The sequence below is a fragment of the Phodopus roborovskii genome, unplaced genomic scaffold (genome assembly GCF_943737965.1).
Source record: "Phodopus roborovskii unplaced genomic scaffold, PHOROB, whole genome shotgun sequence".
Lineage (NCBI taxonomy): Eukaryota > Metazoa > Chordata > Mammalia > Rodentia > Cricetidae > Phodopus > Phodopus roborovskii.
In genome coordinates, this window is record NW_026125286.1 from 14,025 (window position 1) to 33,710 (window position 19,686).

General features: G+C 43.6%; 3 non-coding genes and 1 pseudogene across 3 annotated transcripts; 1 reads left to right on the forward strand and 3 right to left on the reverse strand.

Moving 5' to 3' along the window:
- Positions 1-8,162: 8,162 nt before the first annotated feature.
- Trnai-aau (transfer RNA isoleucine (anticodon AAU)) lies at positions 8,163-8,236 on the reverse strand. The gene has a single exon. It is a non-coding gene; the product is annotated as a tRNA-Ile (tRNA).
- A 946-nt stretch (positions 8,237-9,182) lies between these two features.
- Positions 9,183-9,255, reverse strand: Trnav-cac (transfer RNA valine (anticodon CAC)). The gene has a single exon. It is a non-coding gene; the product is annotated as a tRNA-Val (tRNA).
- A 7,085-nt stretch (positions 9,256-16,340) lies between these two features.
- On the forward strand, positions 16,341-16,438 carry Trnai-uau (transfer RNA isoleucine (anticodon UAU)). Its single transcript has 2 exons — positions 16,341-16,378; positions 16,403-16,438. It is a non-coding gene; the product is annotated as a tRNA-Ile (tRNA).
- Positions 16,439-16,613: 175 nt separating this feature from the next.
- On the reverse strand, positions 16,614-19,587 carry LOC127233973 (glyceraldehyde-3-phosphate dehydrogenase-like; annotated as a pseudogene).
- Between the last annotated feature and the right edge of the window lie 99 nt (positions 19,588-19,686).

The window sequence follows — 19,686 nt, forward strand, 5'->3', positions numbered from 1 at the left end:
GTTGTTACTTTTAGACCTCCACTCCCTTAATGACTAGAAGTACACTTTGGGTTCTTTGACCCTATCCGTACCCGTCACTGTCATACTCAAAAGTATGAGTTTTGGGGCTCCCTTGAGCACCCAGTCTTCTGCGCATCTATAACAAATGATTGTGTAACCAGATGCAGACTTTCTCCTTAAACCTCTACACCGTATTCTTTGCTTTAAGTTCTCTGCAATCTTTTCCCAGGGCTGTCTAAGCCTCCCAGGCCGAAAGCATGGCACCGCCCTGCACTGCCACCTACAGCATCTGGTGTCAAACCTCCACGCGGCCTGAGTGGGACATAGCTCCCTCACCACTAGTATCTGTTTCCCTTGTCTAGGCTCAGTGAAAAACCGAGAATTGCATTGCTCTGACCATTTGAGCCATCTGCCCTGGTTCTCTCTGAAGCTCTCCAGCATCTACAGCGTTCTCCTCGAGATGTCTCCGAATGTCCAGGCTCGTCCCATCCTCCTCCTCTCAGTGAGTTTTATATGTGCGTGTTTCCTGTGAAGTAACACATTTGTCTCTACCTTCAGAAGGTAGTGTGGAATGCCTTACACCCTATGTCTGCCTTCTCCCAGAAGTTCTAACTGGGAATGCTCCCTGAGATTCCTAGTCTGAAAAACAACCACTGAACCCTCCTCCACGGAAGCTGGAACATTCTGGGTGGACCATCTTTGACCTGTATGTATTGTGTGGACTATCTAACCCGAGACATTCCCCGTGGAACATCCAGTCCTAGATGGACTCTCTTCTGTTCCAGAATCTGAAATGATATTGAGGACATTTTTTTGTTTTTGTTTTTGTTTTTGTTGTTGTTGTTGTTGTTGTTGTTGTTTTTCTGGAAATATGAAGCAGCAGATGAGCCTTGCTTGGTCCATCAATAGGAGACTCGCTCTAGATAGCAGTGCCTTGGAGTTGAAGGCCAAGTCCAAGGCCTTAAGACAGCATAAAAAGGACAGCAACTTTTAGGCTACAGCCTGGTGATGGTGAGGAGAATAGATGCTGGTGGCAGAAGGGCAGAGCTCCGGCTTCCGGTTCAAGGGCACAATCTGCAGAGTTACCTCTGTACATCAGTTCCTCACGTGAGAAAACCTCCAACCCATGTAAATAAGACAACAGTGTCTGGGCACAGGGCTCAGGGTCTGGGTACAGGGCTCATTTGCAAGCTCCTCTGGCACAGACGCAGTCCAGGATAGGGCCTGCTGACTTTGGGTCTGGAGCTGAACACTTTGCTCTCTTTCCTCCAGAAGTTATGATGGAAAGCACACACTCAGCTGCTCTTTCCCTGCAGGAGAATTTCCTCCTGCCTCCTAGACAAGAATGCCAACCTTGTCTGGAATTGTTCTGGCAGAGTCCCAGAGTGATAGAGCCCCAGCTCTGGGCCAGGAGACTACAACCAGGAGCCCAGACTACATTCAAGGCTGTGGAGGGTGGGAGATTAGAAACTTGGTGTGTTAATAGGTGAGTTGCTGTGGAGACAGGCAATGACAGGGTGACAGGCGAGCTGGGGCAGCGAAAGAACTCATTCTTTGCTTCTCAACCTGTTTTCCAATTCAGGCCTTGCCACTTCCCAACTCTGAGACCCCTAGGAAAATACTGAATTGCCCTAAGCCTTCATTGCATGGGGAAGGGGGCAGGTGTTCACAAAGTCCCTTTTTTTGTCAAAATGCAACTGCATTCCATGGAATACATTTTAAGAATCTTTCAGAGTGAGTAGGGACATATGGAACTTTTCAGTTTTGGGATTATAAGGGAAAATCTGTAGATGTGTAGACACAGACAGATGCAAAGGATACAACAGGATAGTGTAGACAGAGCACAACCTTGAGTACCACATACTTGCTTTTCAGCGAATGGAGAACCTGCTGTGTTACTTTTCAACACAGGAGAGCAGGAAAGACTTCTGAGGGAAGAGAATGTCAAAGCAGTGAAGCAAGTGTGAAGACAGAGGCAAAGGGCAGGGGTAACTGTCCCTGCACCCTCAGTTCAGACGGTCTTGTTCAGATGAAAACCAGAGGGTGTGAACGCCATCATTCTATGTATGAGATGCTTCAGATTCAACACTAGCTGTATGGTGTAACCTCCAGGTGATGCTATGGTCTTTAAAAGCTGCACATGGAGGCAGGTGCCTGGAGACTAAGACTTAACATTTCTAATGTGAAGTTGCAATGGAAGGGGCTATTTGAGTGCAACTCAGGTCTGTCAGTCTCCTCACCAGAAGACCCTGAAAACCAATCTGAGAGGGTGGAGTCCTCTTTCTGTACCCAGGGTCTGTTACATGCTTGTGCAGCAGGTCCACGGAGGGTGACAAGGAACAATTCCAAGTCATATCTGAAAAAAATAAAATCCTAACAGCTGATGGTGATCATGTTGAAATCAGTTCCGGGCTATTTAGTGGGATATGTAGTGAAGAGATTCAGGCCACATTGGACACTGCAAGTATGCATTTGGCCTTCCTCCCTTCCTGTGGTGTGATGGAGGAGGCAGGAAAAATGCCTTTTTAGCCTGCTGCTCTGAAGGTGCCTGTCTGCAAGGCACAAAGAGGGTTGTGAAGTCATTCCCTGATTTATTCCTCTAACAAATGAATCCTGGGGATCTACATTGTGCAACAGTACTTCTGGCTGTAGTGTTTCAAAAGTAACACAATTCATAAATATTTGAGAGCTGGGCTGATTATCTGAGGCCTTGATTATGGAGGAGGAACATAGCCTCCCTCTCAAAACCACCTGGCCTTCTCCATGTTCAACTGCAAAAGTGTTATCTTCAGTGGTATGGCTTAACCATCGGGTTGTAGGGGAAATAACCAATATCCTTGGCATTAGCCTGTGATGTTTGTGGGTTTCCATAGCTCCCCTTAGGCCAATGTCTCAACAAGATGTAACCCACTCCTGTTCCTGGAAGTTTTACTTAGTGTCATTAGATGTCTATTTAGGGCACTGTCTCCCTTGTTTTGGTGACTCCATTTAGATTCCTTTCACATATGAATATTATTTAGGAAGCTTCTACAGCGGTAGATTTCCATATGGTTGCTCAAAATCTTTACTGTTAGTTGTCCATCCCCATATTCCCTCCTTTACCCTTATCTCCCACTCAACCACCTAGTTAATCTTCCTATTTGAGTTTCCTCTCTGTCCCTGATAACACTGCAATGTATTTCTCCTTCCTTGGGAGATCTTTTCCTCTGCTGTAGTCCTATTCTAGGTTCATAATCTCCATGGTTATTCAGATCATGGTTATTGTAGCAAACATATCAAAGATTAAAGGCAACGTACACATATAATAGAAAACATACACTATTTGTCTTTTGTATCTGCGCTCCCTCACTCAGGGATTCTTTTAAGCTCCATAGATTTAGTTAAATTTCAGAATATCATTTCTCTTAATAGCTGAATAATATTCCATTGTGTAAATGTACCACATACTCATTAATCATTCATCAGTTATTGTACAGCCAGACTATTTATAATTTCTGGATATTATGAGTAAAGCAACAATGAACATGAATGAGTACGTGTGTCTGTAGTAAGATGTGCAGTCCTTTGGGTGTATGCCACAGTGTGATAAAACTGGATCTTATCAACTTGTTTGTTGTTTTTTTGTTTGTTGAGGCAGCGTCTGTCTGCATAGTACTGGCTGTCAAGAAACTCATTATGTAGACGCCAGACTGTCCTCAAACTCACAGAGCTCTGCCTGCCTCCATCTCACAAGTGCTGGAATTAAGGCATGCATCATGATGCCAATTTTATGCAGTTTGAGGGAGATCAATTCCCAGCTTCCTAAGAAACTACCACACCAATTTCCATAGTGGCTGTACAAGTTTGGACGCCCAGTTGCAAGGAATAAGTGTTCCCCTTTCCCCATATCCTCATCAACATGGACTGTCATTTCCTTAATTGATCTTGGCCACTGTGACTAAGGTATGATGAAATCTCAAAGTAGATTTGATTTGCTCCAACTTTTTGTATTTCCCGGTTATTGGTAAGACATTTCTCATTTCCTTTTGTAAGGTCCTTGAGCATATTCATAATTGCTATTTTGAAGTCTTTGTTATATTGACACAGTTCAGCTCCAGAGAGTAGAGAGGGAGTTCAGTTCACAGTGACTCCATTCCATCTTGACATAAAGTTGGAGGGAGACTTCCAGCTTGTTCTTGGCTTTAAGGCCAAATGAAAGGATGCTTGGCGAAAGGTGTAGGTTAATAGATGTTTTGAGAATTAAGGAGGTGATTAAGCTTGTTTCTTACTTGAATCTTGAAAAGGAAGGCCTCTGCTTCTGCCCCCCCCTACTTGCTTGGGTATAAAAGAGCTATGAGAAATAAATTCAGGGTTACTGCAGTATTTACTGAGAGCCTCTTTGAATCTATCCTTTGTCTTGTCTCTTTTTTCCCCCTTAATTCCCACTCCCCTATTCAGGCACTGTTCCACACATTGCATGGTCTTGACATGGTCTCAAACAGGAGTTGTGGGGTCTGCTGAAAGACCCACAGAGCATGGGCCTTCCTGCTCTGACTCAGGAAAGGCGACACCCCAAATCACTCACAAGAAACAGTCTTGATGCAAACAGCATGAGGAATTTTTATTGCCAAGTGCACTGGGGTTCACAGTCATATGCCACTCAGGGGGTAGAGGACTGAGGACCTCCAGGGCAGGATTGAGTCACTTTTCATAGGGTTTATAATAAAGCCCAGACACCAAGCCAATCATCCCAAAGTGTCAAGATCCCATGTGGTGCAGGCCAATCAATTTAAACCATTTTTTCCTTGTTTTTCTATATGTGGGCTTCTGGATGGAGTGATAATTGGCAGTTAGAATTTGGGGCGGGGGTTCCACAAGCAGTTTACTAAAGTTAGATATGCAGCTGGTCAACTCATTTCCTGTTATCCTTATTCAGCCAGAAAGCAAGGCCGTGGGACAGATCAACTCTTGGGTGGTTATGACTTTTTGCACAAGATGACCCATAACAATTTCCAGAGACCAGACTGTTGTTGAGAATAACAACATTCCTCAGAATGTTGGTTATGTGGTTATGAATAATAATAACAATTCCCAGAAGACAGTCATCATGACCGGGCTATTTCTAGTTCATGTGTTCCCTTTTCCTGAGCTTTGCATATAGCTAGGGTGCTTTTTAAATACATGCTGGTGGATATTTTTAAACTTGTAACTTGCAGTGGTTATTGGAGAGTTAGGCTGTATTTTCATCCTTTCACAGCAAAGAGAAGGAACAGACTAACAGATTTGAGGGTGAATCAGAATCAGGATGGATGCTAGGTTATTGAAAGAAAAAAAAAGCTACACAATTTCTAGTCTATAGCTGCACAATAGCTTGACTATGGCATGATTGAAAGCAGACTCACCAATTCAGGGATGAAGCCCACCATTAACTTTATTACAGCCTTTTTCCTAGGACAAAAACAATACAGCAAGTTTTCAAATGCCTCTTGTTCTCTCTCTGTACCAGGAGCCTTCTTTCTTTTTTGTTTTGTTTTTGTTTGTGTTTTTTTTCTTTCCTGAGACAAGGTTTGTCTGTGGCTTTGGAGGCCATCCTGGAACTCACTTTGGAGACCAGGCTTGTCTGGAACTCACAGAGATCTGACTGCCTCTGCCTCCAGAGTTCTGAGATTAAAGGTGAGCACCACCACCGCCCAGCTGAGTCTTCTTACTTTAATGGAAGGGCCACAACTTCCTCCTGCCAGAGATAAAGAGAATGATGCTTTTAGCAAGAAACAACTTTCCTCGAGGCCCTGAGCAAATGGAAGCCCTTATCCAAATGCATGGCTTTGGAAGAAGGATGTCCTCTGAGCACCAGACATTCTACTACCTTTAGGAAAAATTTCATTCCTCAAGGAGCATGATGCAGTGTAAGCACTGAGCTGTGCCTTATTTCGTTCCTTCTTGTCTTAGTATTCTATATGGACCTGACTCCCTCATACACTCCCCAAAGGGGAAGGTACTGGTGTCTTATTCTTTTTCCATTAAACTTTACCATTCTGATTCCTCTATACTCATTAACTGAACTCTTGCCTTTAATGGCTTCAGGCTTTGGAGCTGGATTGTACACTTCATCCTTGAGGACAGTTGTGCCAATCGGAAATCTCTAACTTTCCTGTTCTTGGTGTAATCAGGGGGACACAAAAGGGATTCCTGAATGCAAAATCATTACACTATTTGTTTTCATGCTGGTGGTGAATTTGCCAAAAAAAAAAAAAAAAAAAAAAAAAAAAAAAATCTGCTGAAAGAGGGTGCCATTATAACATTTTCGTCTTTCACCAGTGCCCCACAAAACTTCCCAGAGTCAGAGGCATAAGAAACTCTCATAACATAGAGTGAGAATCGTTGAAAATTAAAGTAAAATCTTTTACTGGAGAAGTGTGGTCTGCAATGTCTAATGCTGGAACTTCTTCAAGCAGCAGCGGTGGCCAATCACCATGCCGTCCACACCATCTGATGCTTCAGCTTTATTGCATTTCTAAAGCCTGTTCCAGTAGGGATTATTGGCTTCTCGAGGAGACATGTTGTCTTGCCTGTCCTTGTAGGCAATGGATGTTTCTTGGGGTACATGCGATCTGGTCCCTTTGTTTTTTGGTTGCTGTTGCTCACTCTGGATCCTAGGCAAGTCTGGTACTTGTGGGGTTCCTAATAGAGAGGGCTTCTGCCGGTGGGTAGGCGACACAAAGGAATGGAGACAGGCTATCAGAAAAAGGCTGACAGGGACAGTGGAAAAGAGCTGATGGGACTCAGGATCCCCACCAAGAGGCAAAGTACTAGGATGGAGTAGGGAGTCGGCGGAGCCTCTATATTTCAGCTCAGTGTGGCTATTGGAAGTCCCTGAGAAAAGGGGTTTTTGTGTATCACTGGCTGACAGGAAGGGAAGGCTGAGAGCATCCAAGGAAAGAGTATAATTTATGTGTGTATGGGTATTTGCATGCAGTGCCCCATGTAGCCAAAAGAGGGCGGCAGATGCCAGAGTATAAAATGCTGATGAGGAGCCATGTAGGTGCTGAGAATCAAAGCCAGGTCTCTCAGCATGACAATTCCTTTAGAAATTGAAAATAGACCCAGAGGCTTCCCTCTAGTGGACAGGTAGTCACAGTGGTGGAATGAAGGAATTCTGAGACATTTCCTTGTTCACAGAAATGGATCCTTCACATCCACAGAAAAGAAAATTCCGAGGATTATTCATGGGAACCTGCCACCGAGGGACAATTTCCGGCAGGATTTCACTTACTCTGTGGAAACTGACTTTTTAGGTGACATAGCAGAATAGTGTAGGGTCACCAAAGGCTTGGGATGAAGAGGAGACAACTTAGTTACTTTGTTTTAGCCAAGCCATGCTACAGATATGTACCTACGAATGCCATCATCAAGTCGTTTGAGGAGCAAGATATCAGTATATCTTTCTAGAAAGTAAGAAACGGTAATGTATACTCCTTGTGAGTTTCTGTACTGTAGTGGCTGTCATGCTTGCTTCTCCTGAAAGAGATCTCCCTTTTGAAACCGGGCTGAAATAAGATTTTTTTTTTTCTTACTTTTTCCTATGTTAAGATTCAAACTCACTCAATAAACTTCTCAGGAGTTAGCACATAAAAATCTCAACTTGGAGATTTTTGACCTTGATCGTCATCCTTTCCAGGACCCAAGATGGCAGGTACTTTTGTGTACACAAATTGGTCCGGTGGACACACAAAGATGTGTAAGAACAAAAACAAGGCTATAAACATCGGGGGGTTAGCTCAAATGGTAGAGCGCTCGCTTAGCATGCGAGAGGTAGTGGAATCGATGCCCACATCCTCCAATTTTTATGATTAAAACATGGGGTAATCATGATTACCCAGGAGGTCAGATGGTGAAGAGTCAACATTGGCTGGAGAGAAGGCATGCTGGAAGAATTGTGAGGTGGAGAAAGACTCGGGTTTTCCTGTTGTTTTCCTCTACTTCCAGATTGGATTCCTTTTAGAACTCCACACCCTCCATCTGTGCTCTCAGGACATTTAAAACCATAGAAACAATACACACCTAGAGGTCATGGGTCAAAAAAGATGCAGTTTTTTTTTTTTTTTTTATAAGTGTGATGATTAGATGTGTCTACATCACTTTAGCTTGTTTTGTTGAATAAAAAAGGCAACTTCTCACTCAACTGGCCCGTACGGGGATCGAACCCGCGACCTTGGCGTTATTAGCACCACGCTCTAACCAACTGAGCTAACCGGCCAAATAACGTTAAATCTGCTGCTTCCTTTCCACAGGAAGGTATTCCTACGGATTTTAATTGTGTTTGTTTTAATTTTAAGGTTTTCTGAAAACAGCCTTGAACCTCACACTATTCTAAGACTGAACAATGAAAAGGATGTAAATATCACATTCCACTGCTTCTCACACCATAGATGAGCCCCGTATGCTTGCTGAGAATACAAGTCGCCCTCCAGCCGCAGAAGGGAAGACTACAGAGCATAGCTGCATGCTCTTTAAGGTGGTTAAGTCATCTGGAAGATGACTAGGGGACGTTACAGCCGACTCTGAGGACATTCAGAGACTCATAAGGACATACTTCACATGTATTTCATATAATTGAAAGCTTACAGGCAATGGATTAATTTCTTGGTATGTATGACCTATCACGTTAAATCAAGATCAATTTAGACATTCCCCTAACCTCTAGAAAAATAGAAGTCCCCAATCAAGCAAAACCAAACCAAACCAGGGCCAGATATTCTACCAGACCTTCAAAGAAGAATGAACAATATTCCTCAGATTACTCCACAAATAGTAACTAAAGAAACATTTCCCAATTCCTTTTTTTCCAAAGCTACTTTTCTCTCAAAGACCCAACAAAAATTATAGACCAATATCACTTATGGACATAGATCCAAAAATTCTCAATAAAATACTTAAACTGAATCCAAGAACATATGAAATGTTTTTCTACCATGATTAAAAAGGCTTCATCCCAGAGATGCAGAGATAATTCCGGATATGTACATCAATAAACATAATCCACCCACAAACAGATTGAAAGACAGAAAACACCATCACTGCATTATATGTATCCAACAACACTCGATGATAAAAGTCCTGGAGATCTACCTCAATATCATATAAAAATGTGTTTGGGCTGTATTGAAAATCTGGGAACTTCACAGTCTTGAAAAATGAACTATTGTTCCCGCCCGGTTTCGAACCGGGGACCTCTCGCGTGTGAGGCGAGCGTGATAACCACTACACTACGGAAACGTGTCATAGCATGGCCTCCGTCACTTTACAATGCAAGGCAGACATTACACTCTTGCTGAGTCTCATCCGGGAGTTAAAGATCCACACGAGCAGAGAGAACCGCAGAGAATGCAACCAAGCTAAAGATAAAAGCCATAGTGGAGAGGCGATATGGCCCGAGGTGGCTTGGGCAGTGCGCCAAGGGCAGAGAGCTCTAGCGAGAGTGAAGCGCGGGAGTAGGAATTTCCGCATGGAGACGCAGCGTGAATCGCAGGGGAATCGCGCGTGTGTGAAACGGAGGAAAGGAAAGGAAAACGGAAGAGCCTGATCACCCGGAGACGCTGGAGGAGAATGTTGTCCAGGCTGGAGAGCTTTTGAGAGAGCCCGGACAGGTGATGCAAAACGTCGCAAAGCAACGCGTTAACGAGTAAAGAAAGCTCCCACCTCCCCTCCCAGAGTTTAGAAATGGGAAATCGAGAGTATCCGAGAGGATCCCAATCAGGCCGTTTGTCCACGCGACGCTGTGGGTGCAGGAGGGCTTTGTGTAGCTCCAATGAGGTGCAGAACAGCCCTCCACCTACATGGTTGAGTGGGCAAATAGACCGGGGGGGGGGAAGATTCCAGAGAGGCCGGCAGAGAACTCACAGGACGGCGTGGGTTAAGGTGGGTTAATGAAATCCCAAAGGTGGTGGCAAACCCAATGTCTGGCGAGTGGAGCAGCAAATAGAGACGCTTAAAAACATGCTGAATTCAGCACAGAATAACGGTGTGGGTGGGTGCTCAAGGGTGTACTGAAGTTTATACATTACAGTGTAAGGTTAATGGAATTAACTCCTCAATGTAGTGGAGTAAACTTCCAATATTGTGGAACTGCCAGATTTTCAGTAGGATAAGGTAATATAATTGACAACTGGAGGAGGTGGGCATCGATCCCACTACCTCTCGCAGTGCTCTACCATCTGAGCTAATCCCCCGACACTGTTTGATCTTTTGAAGTTTTTGTGTGGCCATTAGATCAAACCGGTCTTCACAAAGCTACTCGGTGTATCTAGGTCCCAGGAAAGCATGACAGTCAAAGCCAGTAAAAAAAGAGCCAAGATTCTTATGTCTTAACTGCTACAAAATGTAGGGAGTGGACTGAGTTGAAAGTCTGGAAACAAAGTGGAAAAAACAAAAAACAAAAACAAACAAAACAATCCCGTTTCGAACCGGGAACCTTTCGTGTGTCCAGCAATCGTGACAACCACTAATGCTACAGAAACCTCTATTAGCCTCAGTTTCCTAATTTCAAAACTTGTTTAGTTGTAAGGAGTAAGGTTTTTTCCACCCGCCGCCGAGTCTTGTCCTGCCGCTGCGCCAGCCCCAAATAGCACACAGAGACTCTGTATATGATATAATTCTGTTGGCCAGTTACTAGTTTCTTATCGGCTAGCTCTGTGTTAATTATTAACCCATTTCTATGTATTTCCATGTGGTCTTACCAGCGAGAGGCGGCTGGTAGTTCTAGTTTCTCCAGACTCTCCATCTTGACCCCTCCTTTCTTCTTTTTATTTTCTCCTTGTCTCCTAGTCCCTCCTATCTTCCTTTCCTATTGGCCAGCAGTGCTTTATTCATTAACCAGTATGAGAAACATATACAGAATGACATCTCCCATCATTTAGTAAACGGTTTGATGATAGCATTTGTTGTATAGACTTATATCATGGGTTAAAGCAAAGTAACTAAGGTGACTGACCTCCTCCATCCCAGCCCTTGGTGACCTCGCTCTACTCTACTGCTGACAGCCAAACACTCAGATTCCATGCTATAAGTGAAGTTCTGTGGAACTTGTCCCTGGTGGCTGGTTAACACCATGGCCTCGGTTTCATTCCAAATGTTGAAGGTGACAGAGCCGCTTTACGAAAGGCCGAGTAGCTTCCGTTCTATGTGTGTCCTCTGTGTTTTCATCTGTCCACTGAAGGAGAGTAGCTTGATTCCCTATCTTGGTTGTTGGATAACCCTGCTGTGAATGCGGAGTAGACATGGATCCTCACCATGGACAGAGCAATCGTGAGTCCATGACTGGCAATGTGCATCTATTGCTGAATTTCTAAAGGAATTTTCATGGCAGTGCCTTCAATGGCTGTGATAATTTACATCCCATCAAAGCTAAGCAAGCATCCTCTTTTCTCCACACCTCACCAACACCAGTTCTTTCCTCTTTCTGGTAGGATACCTCATAGGGCTTTGATTCTCCATTCCTGGGACACATTTTCATAGATCAGTTTGTCATTTATCTTCTCTGAAAAATGCCTATTCCGGTCCTTAGCTCCATTTTGTCAGGCTATTTGTTTTTTAGCTGTGGTGCTGGGTGTGTATTACGGCAGCAAACCCTCATGTGATGTGTGATTGTCCCTGCTTTCTCCCAGTCTCTGGAGAGCCCGAGGCTCTGCTGGCTGTTTCCTTCTCTGTGCCTTACTTAGATTCTGTCAGTTTTAAATCCCTAATCTCACTTGGAGGGAGGAACCTGGAACCAGTTTATTGGGAGATTTTAGGGGTCTGGTTTCCAAACAGGAACCCAGGAGTCTGAAACTGATAGGAACAACTTCCTGTTATCTCAGCACTCTGGGGTGGAGTAAGATTGAGAATTCAAGACCATCCTGGTTCTCCTAGGCAGGCCCAAGTCATGGAGGACTATGTAGTGAGGCCCTATCTCTCAGCAAGGAAATACAGAAAAACACCTCAATTCTACTGAATTCATTTTCATTTGGTTGGGCTCCTTCCTGTCCTGGAGGGCAGTAAATGTCTCAACTGAGATGCTCCTCACACCGCTTGCTCCAACTGTCCCCCCCTCTTCCTGGTCCACCGCTTGGAGCAGCACCCTCAGTGTCTACAGTAACTGCTCCCAGATTAGCATCTGCTGACATGAGGGAAGGGCTGAAGCAACAATGTCAGCATCAGGAAAAGGGTAGCTCACAGTCTAGGTAGCTCACAGGCATCTGATCATATGCTCTCCCAAGCCAGGTTTAGTTTTAATGAGGAAGAGTGGAGACTACACACTACAGTGATATTTCCATTTCTCAAGTAAGGCTTTGTTCTTCTCTCTGCCTGTCCTGCTGCCTGATAATTTCTATTTTCACATTTTGCCTTCCGGATTGTCTACCATTCTAATGGCTGTTTGCCGTTAGGGGTAGAGTTAGTCCTGGGCATGTTCGATGAAAAAATAAAAATATATTGCCAGGCAGAGGTGGTGCATGCCTTTAATCCCAGAATTTGGCAGGCAGATCTCAGTGAGTTCAAGGCCAGCCTGGTCTACAAAGTGAGTTCTAGGACAACCAGAACTGTTACACAGAGAAACCCTGTCTCAAATAACCAAGAACACACACACACACACACACACACACACACACACACACACACTGAAACCCAAAACCAACCTACCAACCCACCAACCAACCAACAACCAACCAACGATCAACCAAGACAAAACGAAAGCAATATTACTTACATTTAATCCATATCAGGCTATAACTAATTTCCAGGGAAAACTGTCATAGAAGCAAAGTAGTCCACATCCTGCATTGCCAGCTGAGACTCAGTAAATATGGACACAATGACCTTAACTGCACATAACTCCACGCTGCCTTACAAGTCAGTGTCAGCTTGCTTTGGTTGTCAGTCCACACTAGGGATAATAAAGCTGCAAGGCACTTTCGGAACCTGAGATGTCCCAGGGAAGACAAAGATCATAATGCAGAGATTTTAAGCCAGTTGAGGTAGCAGATTCCACTTTTCCTCAACAGGACAGGGTAGGAGCCCTATACACCCAACTTTGGAAATTGGAAATTTATTTCCAAAATAGAAAATGTTCATGGCTTCCCAGTCTTACTTTTGAAGCATCTCCACTAATACTTGGGTCTTTCTTTTTCCTCTCTTTTTTTTTTTTTTTTTTTTTTTTTTTTTTTTTTGGTTTCTGTTCTGGTGTCTTCTCTTTTATGAAAATCTAAGTTCTAGGCTTCTGGCTAATATCAGATTAGTAACTCTTGCTAGTCTTATACAGTAGTTAGCAATATTGGGTGTGTGGCTATGAAGGCTTAAGCATAGGCCAAGATATGACATTGCACTGAAATTAGTCTTGTCCTCTGGTGGATGACATCTTTATTCAGTCCCTCTCCTGCTTTGTGAGTGACTTTACTCTGATCACAAATATTTTCTTGGGTTTGACTTGTCTTTATTGCCATGAAGTCATGAAGCATCTTAAAGGACAATGGTAGAGCTGGAGGAAGAAGCAGAGGATTCTGCAGGAAAGAATGATGATACTGAAACAAATAGTTTGTACTCACTGATGGTTGGATCTGTCAATCTGACAGAAGCTACAATTACCTGGGAAAGAAAGGAGTGTCACTGAGGGATTATCCAGGTCAGGTGATCCTGTGGGCATGTCTGTGTGGTAGTAGTGTTTTTTTGTTTTTCTTTTTGTTTGTTTGTTTTTGAGACAGGGTCTCACTATGTAGCTCTGTAACTATGTAGCTATTCTGGAACTCACTATGTAGATCAGGCTGGCCTGGAACTCACAGAACTCCACCTGCCTCTGCTTCCTAGGTGTTGGGATTAAAGGTGTAAGCCACTATGCCTGGCTGTTAAAAACCATTTAACAAGGTTCAGTATCCATTCATGATTTTAAAAACTCTTAACAAAACATAGAAGAAGACTATCTCAATGCATTAAAGTTCATTTATGAAAATGATATCATAACTAATAGGGAAAGGTTGAAGGAATCTCCTTTAAGATTGGATACAAGGTGATTGTCCACTCTTGCCAGTTTTTTCCAATCTAGCACTAGAAGAACTAGCAGGACTAATTAGGAGTAAGAAATGAAAGGCAGCCAAATTTGGGTGTGGAGAGAAAGAAAAACAAACCTTTCCTGAAAACAGGTACAGATTTGCTCTACCACAAAGATGTGAGAATAAACAATTTTAATAAACTTTCAGTATACAAACCAAGCATAAAAAAACTTGTTGAAGTTTTTATAGCAATTGATCTATCAGAAGAAGAAAACAGTCCCATTTAAAAATCCTTAACACAGTTATATCATACCGTACTGCCAAAAGGCTCAGGGAACAGAAAAGCCAGGGATTGGGGAGAATCAGAGTGAAGCAGGATCTTCTGGATATGAAGAACTACAGCACTTAGGAACACAGCAGCTGTGGCTATCTGTACAGGGTCCATCAACCCTTCAGCATTCCATGTCACTTCAAACAAAGTGTCAAGTATACAGGCAAAGGATACAACTGCCTTTTACAGGGTTCAGAGGTTGGGATTTTTGTAGCTTACTTGTGGGAAATTGTGTCTAAAAGGACATACAGTTGCAGTTACTTCTTGAGATTGAATACATTCCATGCTGCCTATAGATACCACTGTATTGAATACTGGAAATCTGCAAAGAGAGATTTCAGTCAGTCTCACTTTGTAGGCAAAATTGTAACTATTCCAGGAGATGGAGATGTTAATGAACTTGACTATAGGGATCCATATCTTATCACTATATAAATGGTGTCTACTGTGTCTCAAAATGGCATTTTAATTGAGCTTATCAAGGTTTAAAGATATATAATGTTTTTATTGTTAAAGATGCAAAATAAATTGGGTGTGCTGATTTACAGCCATAATCCCAGAACAGGAAAGACTGAGACAGGAGGATTTGGAGTTCAAACCTATTCTCTCAAAACCAAACCAAACCAAACCAAACCAAAAGCAAACCAAACTAGACCAAATGAAAGAATTAACTGTTTGGTTCTCTGGTCCTTGCACGCAACCACAAACATGTCAAGAGATGCACAGTGTAAGTAGAAAGTAGGTTTAATACAGAGACACTCCCAAGGAAGCAAACAGAACTGACCAAAGGGGCCACTGCTCAAACAGACATTGGACAAAGAATGGGCATGTTCAGGGTGGTGTGGCCTTAGGTAAGATTTACATTAAAGAATAGGCTTTTGACAGGGTTTTGGTTGTTTCTGGGGCTGGTTTTTCCATGTTATCGACAGCTCCAGTTAAGCCTAATGCTCCAATCTGGTGGGGGGTGGATGGGGGAGTAGGTGCTGCTCAGGACGTACTTAGGCTAGAGGTTGAACTCAAACTCCTCTTTTGACTTTGAGGAAGAAGCTTTCTTCTAAGGGGCCTCAACAAAAATCCAGACCCTTCACCTTTTCACACAATACTTTAAGTCACAAGTGGAGCAACTGTGAGGCTTCCCCTTCAGAGCTAACTAGATAAATCGGAGGTGGTGTCCAACGCAGGTTATGAGATAGGGGTCCATTCCAATAGCCTCCAAGCACTTGGATGGCAATCTAACCTAACAAATCCCCCACCAAAGAGACCCATGCTGTGTTTAGAGGGTCTAGAAGTACCTTTTTGTTCACCTACATCAAAACATGCTTTAATATGGGGATCTTTAATACAGATGTTTCTCAAACATTTAACTTTGCACAGAGACATGCAGAATTTCAGACCCTAATGCCCGGATGTTTTTCCTTCGTTTCAACTCTCAGGACTTCTACACAGCCGACTGAGGAATACGGAGGGTTCTTGTTTCCTTCCAGACCACGTGTGGCCATCGGGCAACGTAAGACAAGGCCTCGGGAACGCCCTATTCTCTCTGGAACTAAGTCCTTTGGTTTCTTCAGCATTTGTTTGAATCAACGCAGGAGGGAAAAAACAAAACAAAAACAAACAAAACAAAACAATAGAAAACAAACAAACAAACAAAAAACCCCGCAGCTTTGGGGGAATCCCAAAAGATGTCGCCGGGGCTCCGCATCTTCCCTACGGAACATCCTTTCCTTTCATGCCGAGGTGGAGGACAAGGAACGATTTTACCAGCACTTGGTGGGAAGTCCAGAGGACGCAGCTCTCGGAGCCCGCTCGGTTCCCCTTAGGTTACAGAGTCGCAATCACCACGTCCAAGGTTGAACCCTGAGCGCCCCCACATCATCAGACATAAGAAGACCCAGCTCCAGGGGTGAGAGCGATTCTGAGGACATGTTGAGTGTGCACCCGTACTGTGGTCTAGCAAACGCTGGATGTTCCATGTAGACCGTGTAACGAGTGACCGGAAGTGTGCCCAGGGTGCTCCAGTGGCGCAATCGGTTAGCGCGCGGTACTTATATGACAGTGTGTGTGCGCGAGAGCGATGCCGAGGTTGTGAGTTCGAGCCTCACCTGGAGCATTGTTTTCAAATTTGAGGCAGAACACGATTCCCCGCCCCCCTCGGTCTCCCACCCATCTTGGTTTAGAAGCGGCCTGTAACAGCTTTGTTACTTGGCAATTTTAGAATTCAGCAACCCTCTCATCCTCTGACTTGGAGAACAATACAAGCAGCTTCGGGCTACACTATTTTTTTCTCAGCGCAAACGAAAAGTCACACGATAGCGGTGGTGGAATGGGAAGATAGGCTCTGTTTTCCAGCTTCCTGGAAATACTGAATTAGTTTTAGTTTGCCTAGTAACAGGCTGCTTTCCTGCTTCGGACGCCTGCTTCTTCACCTTCTTTATGTCGTCGTACTTGGCAGCTTTCTCCAGGTGACATGTGAGGTCCATGACTGACAGACACATTGGGGGTAGGAACACGGAAGGCCACGCCAGTGAGCTTCCCGTTCATCTCTGGGATGGCCTTGCCCACTGCCTTGGCAGCACCAGTGGATGCAGGGATGATGTTCTGGGCAGCCCCACGCCCATCACACCACAGCTTCCAAGAGGGGCCATCCTCAGTCTTCTGGGTGGTAGTGATGGCATGAACTGTGGTCATGAGTCCTTCCACAATGTCAAAAGATGACCTTGGCCAGGGGGCTAAGAAGTTGGTAGTGCAGGAAGCATTGCTGACAATTTTGAGGGAGTTGTCTTATTTCTCATGGGTCACACCCATCACAAACATAGTGGCATCAGCAGAAGGGGCAGAGATGATGACCCTCTTGGCCCCACCCTTCAAGTGGGCCCCAGCCTTCTCCATGGTGGTGAAGATGCCAGTAGATTCCACAACATACTCGGCGCCAGCATCTCCCCATTTGATGTTTATCATGGTTTAATAAGGATTAGGAGAAACAGATAGGCCAAATAGATGTTTATTCAGGGAAAAATAACTTAAAACAGAGACAGATGAACATCAGCAGGTTCCTGGTCCCAAGGATGTCTCTGGGATTCTCTCCTGTCTCCGTTCAGCAAGCAAGAGAGCGCTCCTGGGCTCCTCCTCAGACTTAGTTCCCCCAGGTCACTTCCACCCCTGTAGCCACCCCAATGGGCGTGGTCAGTGCCACAGGTGCCGACAAAGTGATTATCTCACCATAGATGTTGGCGGAATCTCGCTCCTGGAAGATGGTGTTAGCCTTCCTGTTGATGACAATCTTCCTATTCTCAGCCTTGACTTCGCCATGGGTATAGTCATACTGAAACATATAGACCATGTAGTTGAGGTCAATGAAGGGGTCATTGATGGCAACAATGTCCACTTTAACAGAATTGATGGCAGCCCTGGTAACCAGGTGTCCAATATGGTCACTCTGACCTTCATCACTGTGTCTCAGAAACGAGGCTAGCACTGCATGAAAAGATGTGGTTGTCTCTAGAACAGGGAGGAGCAGAGTATAATATTATTATTATTATTGGCTTTTCCGAGACAGGGTTTCTCTGGATAGTCCCGGCTGTCCTGGAACTCAGTCTGTAAACCAGGCTGGCCTCAAACTCAGAGATCCACCTGCCTTTGTTTCCTGAGTGCTGGGATTAAAGGCATGCACTACCATACCCAGCTTGTAATTAATTTTTTTTTTTAAAATAAGCCCCATATATTTTTATTTATGTAACAGAAATTAAAAGAAAAATGCATACTGAAAACACAAGAGTAGGAAAAGTATTAAGAAAAAAGAAAATTATTAAGATATATTTAAATCAAAACTTTAAATGCTAAAAATACTAGCAGTGCTTTATTATTATATTATTATTATTATTATTATACGGCTTTTTGAGACAGGGTTTCTCTGTGTTGCTTTGGAGCCTGTCCTGGAACTCACTCTGTACACCAGGCTGGCCTTTAACTCACAGAGATCCATCTGTCTCTGTCTCCCAAGTGCTGCAATTAAAGGCGTGCACCACCACAGCCCAGTGTAAATTAATTCTTAAAGCAACATTTGACTTTGCTCACTAATACAACAACAGGTAGTAAAATCCACCTCTTTGATTGCTTATAGTTCATACATAGTACAAACCTGTATGTCTCTAACTGCATAGACAGCAACACACAAGGGGATTGCCATTATTCAGTAGATGGAAAAATCATAATCTTAAGAAAAATATTACAGGAAACCTTTATATTGCTCTGGTGAGAAGTCAAGTTTACTTAAAGCAGCAAGTCATTAGTGTTCATTAGTGACAGGCTGTGATGGTTCCTCCACAAGAGCAAACAAAGAAGGTGCTATGTATTTTAAAGTTGGTTCAGTCTAATGATGTTCTCAGTCAGAAATCCTCCAGCCTTCCAGTCTTCCGTTGCATCTCATTTTGTGATTGTAATCACTTTCTGAATGGTATCTGGTTTTTTTTTTTTTTTTCCTGTCTATATGGCAGTCAAAATGAGCTTTTGAAGCAGAAACTTATTCCATTTGCTTCATCCCTCATGAAGCATGTCGATCGTGCATTTGATTTTAATTCACAACTGGGCATAGTCTCTTTATCAAAACTGTTGTTTTAACCAGTTCAAGAGACCGAGCTTTAATCCACTGCTGTTTCAGCCAGCAATTGAAACTTTGAAGTTACTGGCCTGCTTTTCCAGCACTGGCTTGGCTGCTCAGGCAGCAGCCTGGTGGGAATTCTGTTCCTGCATGCAGCAGCTCTTTTGCTGCTGCTAAAGGTAGCTTTAACTATTTAACAATGTCTATTGTTCTATTTATAAATAAGAATCAGAGTTTAAAGGCTGGGGTGAAAACCTGCTGGCTCAGAGAAACTGGGTCACAACCAGCTAACCTACCTTCCTTGCTGGTGTCTCTAGACACAGAAGACCCACACTTCTGTGTTACCAAACCAGAAAAAGCTGCACCACTCCAAACCCCACCCTACTTCTTCCTGTGTCTCTATATCTCTCCCGGATACCCTCTGAGGCTCTATGATTACTTTCTGTTGACTAGTTGCTAACTCAGCCTCCTGACCCAAAGTTAATGTTATTTAATTAATGCAAATGCAAACTCTGGGTTCACAGTGTGATCCAATATCCCTCAGTACAAAACTATTTCTTGATTAGTTTCAACTCCCCTAATAAATGTAACCTTGGCACTTACCTTGTTATAGAAACATATAATATATTCCGGTTGATCTTTGCCCAGTCACCTTGCTTCATGGCTATTATCTAGTTTTTCACAAATCAACTTAGAGTTTTATCTCCTGCGTTTTCCCTAAACATTATGGGCTGTGTTGTCCGTTTATTTGCTTTCTTCTT